The 6,264-nt window shown below is 41.4% G+C and overlaps 1 pseudogene; it reads right to left on the minus strand.

The window, feature by feature from the left end:
- Positions 1-96, minus strand: part of LOC102469714 (heterogeneous nuclear ribonucleoprotein K pseudogene) — a 1,742-nt pseudogene extending 1,646 nt beyond the window's left edge.
- Positions 97-6,264: the final 6,168 nt, after the last annotated feature.

Genomic DNA, 6,264 nt, shown 5'->3' on the forward strand with positions numbered 1-6,264 from the left:
TAGATCCTTAAAATGCTCGCTCCTCTTCCATGTCTTCTGCTGGGCGTTTGCTGTTTCAGTGTTGGGGAAGGTTTCCTCGGGCTGTTCGGTTCCCATTTCCTTGTACTAAAAGGACACGCCAATCTGCGCGCGAGGCCACCGTGCCCCCGCCGCCGCGCCGCCTCAGCCGGCCGCAGCTCGGGTGTAAGAATATTGAAGAAGGCCCGGAAAGAAGGACACTGGTGCACTGGGCTGACGCAGCCGACGGCGGTGAAGACTGACCCTCGCAGATTTCAGGCGTGCTCACCAGGCGGACACCGGCTTCGAAGAGCCCAGGAGGACGACTGCCATTTACGTCTGCAGCTAAGGGAGCCGCTGAAGCACATGTCATTGCCCCGTCGCTCAGGCAGAGCAGGCAGGTGAGAAGGGGGAATCGAGGCAGCAGCTGAAGGGCTGGTACTCGAGGAACTTGGAGGACTTTATTTATTTAAAAAATGAATGGATTAATTTTACATTCTTTCGCTGAACACAGGTCCATGTACCTACTACTGGGACGACGTTTGACGAGCGTCACTGACTCCGCAGGAAAAGCAGAAAGGCGCGCTTGCGCCCTGAGTCGCTAACTTGCACAGGACCGAGAAATGGAACCGTGCAGAAGACGGAAGGCGCAGGGACACTTGGTTTTCTGGAAGATAGTTTGACACTGACTATACTTGAATTCAGTCCTCGTTTTCAGAGACCTGAAATTTTAATGTTGAAAGGGAAGAAACTTTGAGTGAGGGAGTTAGTACATTTTATATCTTATTTAAATCTGCTTATGTCATTTCTAAATGGAATTTTTATTGTATTATGTAAAATTTTAATTTGCTTGGGATTATTTTTTTCTTTCTTTTTTGGTTTCTTAAGAAAGATGTTCTATCCTGACCCTACCGACAAAAAAAAACACAACATTTATAAATGACTCCTAATTGGCAAGGTAGGCACGGTACGACTGTTTAGCAGAGAAGCCGAAGCGGCCCTGGAGTTGCCTGGCTGTTGTTTGGTACCAGGTCTAAGCGAGCACAGGTAGGACGCCCGCATAAACGAGTTTTTAGGAAACATATTCGAATGGCATTTTGTGTTTAGATAAGGACTTAAGAAAAAACGGCCTTTTAAGGTGGGTTTGGGATAATATCTTGGGAATGTCAGAAGGGGAACAAAGGTCCAAGCACACTTTTAAACTAAAGAAGTTATTTATAAAATAAGGAAAGGCCAAGAAGTGATCTGGGATGTCTCTTCCTTTCAAGAGGCGGCACACATCCGAAGTGGCGGCAGTCCAAGTCTGTTACCGGATTACAGAGAAGTGCGGAGCAGAAGGGGCATGTTCCGGAGGGGTAGCACAGGACCTTACAGTATTACCAAGCACGCAGTTTGGCTCCGAAGGGGAAGGGGATAATACTTAAGTGGATTCATCGGGAATTTCTCATCTGTACGATTGTCTGTGGACGTTTGAACTACAAAATATTTCGAACTAATGTGTGACCTTATTTACTGAAATGGACCTCCTAACAAGCTTCCAAAATTGTAATGGAATTTCTTTTAATTAGGGAAGCTTAATATGGCATTATTTTTAACCAGTGATTTGGTAGGTTAGAGGTATGTGAGTTTTCATATAATTGCTAAAATAACAAATCATTTTCAGTAATTCAAAAACTCAATGAATTTGAGCCCATTGTAATTTGACTCTTTTTTTTTTTTTAGAGTTTTTTGCCATAGGGCACATGTGCTCGCCAGAAAAAGAGAGACTCAGAGACAGAAAGCAAGAAATCACCCCCCGAGGGGGGATGGCCACACTGCAATCCCTTCTCCTCCATTCTCCTCTCGGGATCCTGGGCACATACGCACACGCGCCCGGCTTGAGTTTTAAGCCACTGGGTCCGGGACGTGAACCGCGGTCGACTAAGTGGAGTCCAGCGACATAGCCATTACGCCAACTGCTGGTCCCTTGACTCTTGATTTTATGATAAGAAAAACACCATTGAAATTCGGGCAGTTAGGTACCTTAACCCTGAGTAATTATCAGTATATCCTTATTATATTTCCTACAAGGACTCTATAGCTGTATGTATTAAGTATGAATATATGTTCATATGAACATGCAAGATATAGGAAATAGAAATTAAGTAATCCAAAAGATAATTGCATTATTCATTAAAGTATCTCCCTATTAAGATTTGGATTAATAAAATTATAGTGTAGGGGGCCAGCAGGGCATGGTGGTTAAGAGCATTGGACTCCCACATGGCCGAGCACTGTTAAAGTCCTGGACTTGGCGGCTTGCTTGCTCACTTTCCCTTTCTCACTCTGTTCCTCTCTGGTCAAATCAATTAAATAAATAAATAAATAAATAAAGTTAAATAAGATAATTCTTAGGAAAAAAACCAGCAATAACATTAAATGTAGATAGTACTTTTTTGGGAAATTATTTTATTTAACTTTTACCTTATTTATTTATTAAATTTGACCAGAGAGGGACAGAGTGAGAGAGAAAAAGAAGGGAAAGTGAGAAAGCAAGTTGCCAAGTCTGGAACTCGAACCCAGTTGGCCATGAGGGAGTTCAGCGCCCTTAACCTAAGTCTGGAACTCGAACCCGGTTGGCCATGAGGGAGTTCAGCGCCCTTAACCACTATGCCACCTGTTGGCCCCAGATAGTGCATTCTTAGCACCTCAATCTAGTATGTTTAATTAAAATTTTTATAAATGTAAATTAGTGTAAGAGAATAAAAAAGTATCTAATTCAGTTATGTTTTAAGAGATTACAATAAGTTTTCGGTCTAAACCTAAACTCTGTTTTTACATATTCTGTGTTAATTCTAATTACATCTTTGTGATATTTATTTATATACAGTGTGAAGAAAATGTTCATGAAATTTTGATTACAATTGTAGATTAAGTATGATGGCATTGCTTAAAATGTTTTTCCTGTACAAATTTGAAGGTGCAATCAAATACTACTAGTTTTTCTGATTTAAAAAATTATTTATTATCATAATCTTTTTTATATTACATTGAATCACATATACTTTTTTATATTTTTAAATTTAATTTTCTTTTATATATTCAATCACATTATTTAGCTTACAAAGTGGATATTCCAACTTGTGAACATTTCTCTCTTGTCTAGTTGATAAAATTATAAAATATCTTCAACAGATAATACCACATTTCTTTGTCCCATTAATGCTTTGCCTCTCTATTTTTCTTTTAAATGGACTTCCGCAGACCCTACTCTTTCACACACACTATATCTGGTATTCACATCCATTTACTGTGTTTCTGTCTCCTTTTCATAGAGGGCACCACATTTCTTCTTCCAGCACGATTACCATGCATATCAGTCAAGACAAAGACATCACTATCTACATCATCATCAAATAGCTTTTCATCATTTTTTTCAGATTATTATTATTTATTCTCTTTCTTTAAACATTCAATCACTATATAAGAAAATCCGTTTGATGGATTTTTGCCTAATAATGCTGAATAAACACATATTACTGAGCTTGCCTAGACGAGCAGTCATAAAAGCAGGCTCAGAATGGACAGAACTGTTGGGAATGGAGTTTTTATTCCTCAGTCAGTATTTCAGCTGAGTTCTGAGAGTGGTATCATCTGTGGGCTATTAAAAACTCTGGGATGGGGACGAGCAGGTGGGGTGGTGGTTAAGGCACTGGATGTTCCCACATAGCTGATTGTGGTTCAAGTCCTGGACCAGGTGGTTTGCTTTCTCACTTTCTCTCTCTCTGATCAAGTTAAAATAAATGAATGCATAAATAAAAATTTCAAGACAAAAACAAAACCACAAACGAACTCTGGGAAGATTGATGAAGTGTTCCAATGAGCCTGAAGTAGCTATACTTAACTCTTCTCCACTTTCTCACTCACCCAAAAAGGGAGAAGCTAGAAATCCACGCAAGTTCTGAGAGAGGACTTAAAGCCATAAGCTGGTTTGAGGTCAGGCCACAGTGACCCAGGCCAGCTGCTCACTAAATTCATGGGGCTTCCCCCAGCTTGTCAGGGCTGGCATTTTTTTTAGCTCTATTTATATCCCAAAGTAGAAAGGTTAAATTCATATTTACTAGAGCTGTTCGAAGAATACACTTTTCTATATTGTAATAAAGGACAGCAAAGTAAATCACACAGAAAATAAGCATTCATACTATTCTTTAAAAAAACCAAAAACACAATCGGTCCAATAAAAAGATGGGCAAATACACAAGCTGAGCTGGCAACTTTCCAAGGAAGACATACGAACTGCCAAAAAGCATATGAAAACATGCTCCACATCTCTTATCATAAGAAAGATGCAACTTGAACCCACAATGAGATGCCACTCAACCCCAGCCAGAATGGTAAAAATTCAAAAGTAAAGAAAGGTAACTGCTGACGAGGTTGTAGTAAAAGGGAGTCCTCCCCCCACGCCCCACCCCCCACACACCGCTAGTGGCAGATTAGTGCAGCCACTGTGGAGAATGATATGGAGAATCTTCAGAAACCTAAGAGATCTACCATATGACCCAATAATTCTCCTCTTAGGTATCTACCCAAGAATAGGAAAACAGCCAGAAAAACACTCATATATCCATGTTTATTGCAGCATTACAATCGCTGGGACATGGAATCAACACAAATGTCCAAGAACAGACGAGTGGACTGAAGAAATGTGGCACATGTACTTTATGGAATACTACTCAGCTGTAAAAAACAATGAGACCCTGGCATGTAAAATAAAGTGGACAAATATGGAAGATTTAATGCTAAATTAAGCAAGCCAGATTATGAAAGACAGGCATTGTATGTCCCCACGTAATATATACCAAATATTTATAGTTGTAACTGAAAAATTGGAAGGTATAATAGCAGGCAGGGCAACTGTGAATAATAGAGACAATATAGAAGGGAGTGGGTAAGAATGGGTGGGAGAGAGGGGACCAGGGGAAAAACAAACAAACAAAACATTTAATAGACACAAAAATGAGGAGCTATCTATTGATGATAATGTTTATGGTAAGGTCTTTGACTTGACTAATACGTGCTGTATTCATGCTGGGAGAACCACTGTAAAGACAAATGTGATTAAATAAAACATGTTCAGTGAGTAAATAAAAAAGCAAATTAGAACCAAAAAGGGGTGGAGCAAGTGAACAATCTTATCCCTTTTTTTTTCTTGAGAGAGAGATTTTTGCTATGGGCGCATGTACTTGGTTGAGAGACAGAGAGACAGAAAGTGAAAAATCAGCTCCCAGGGGGGATGGCCACGCTACAATCCCTTTTCCTCCATTCTCTCATCGGAACTTTGGACCTGCATGCACATGTGTCTGGCATGAGCTTTTCTTTTTTGGAGAGGATTTTGCTATAGGGCGTGTGCACTCACCAGAAAGACAGAGAGAGACAGAGAGACAGAAAATGAGAAATCACCCTCCAGGGGGTATGGCCATGCCACAATCCCTTCTCTTCCATTCTCCTCTTGGGATCTTGGGCACGCACGCACACGCGCCCAGCATGAGTTTAAGCCACTGAGTCTGGAACTCGAACTGCGGTCGACTATGTGGGAGTCCAGCGACATAGCCATTACTCTAACTGCTGGTCCCCGGCATGAGTTTTAAGCTGCTGGTTCTGGGACTCTAACCATGGTGGAATACATGGGAGTATAGTGTGTAACCATTATGCCATCTTCTGGTCCCTCTTGTTCCAGTTTTTTTTTTTTTTTGGAGAGATTTTCACTATAGGGCGCGTGCACTCGCCAGACAGACAGAGAGAGACATAGAGACAGAAAGTGAGAAATCACCTCCCAGGGGGGATGGTCACGCCTCAATCCCTTCTCCTCCATTCTCTTCTCGGGATCTTGGGCATGCACGCACACGCGCCCGGCGTGAGTTTTAAGTCACTGGGTCCAGGACACGAACCGCGGTTGACTACTTGGGAGTCCAGCGACATAGCCATTATGCTAACTGCTGGTTCCCTCTTGTTCCAGTTTTTAGTGGAAAAAATTTTATCTTTTTTTCCTGGGACCAGCATATGGCATAGTGGTTAGGGCACTAGACTTCCACATGGTCAACTGTGGTTTGAGTCCTGGATCTGATGACTTGAAACTCAAGCCAGGTATGTGTGAATGTGTGCCCAAAATCCCAGGAGGAGAATGGAGAAGAAGGGATTGCAGTGTGGCCATCTCCCGTGGGGGTGATTTCTCACTTTCCCTCTCTCTCTTGCTCTGTCCCTCTCTGGTCAAATTAAAATAAATAAGTA

This window comes from Tupaia chinensis, unplaced genomic scaffold, assembly GCF_000334495.1.
Source record: "Tupaia chinensis unplaced genomic scaffold, TupChi_1.0 Scaffold144002_1, whole genome shotgun sequence".
NCBI lineage: Eukaryota > Metazoa > Chordata > Mammalia > Scandentia > Tupaiidae > Tupaia > Tupaia belangeri.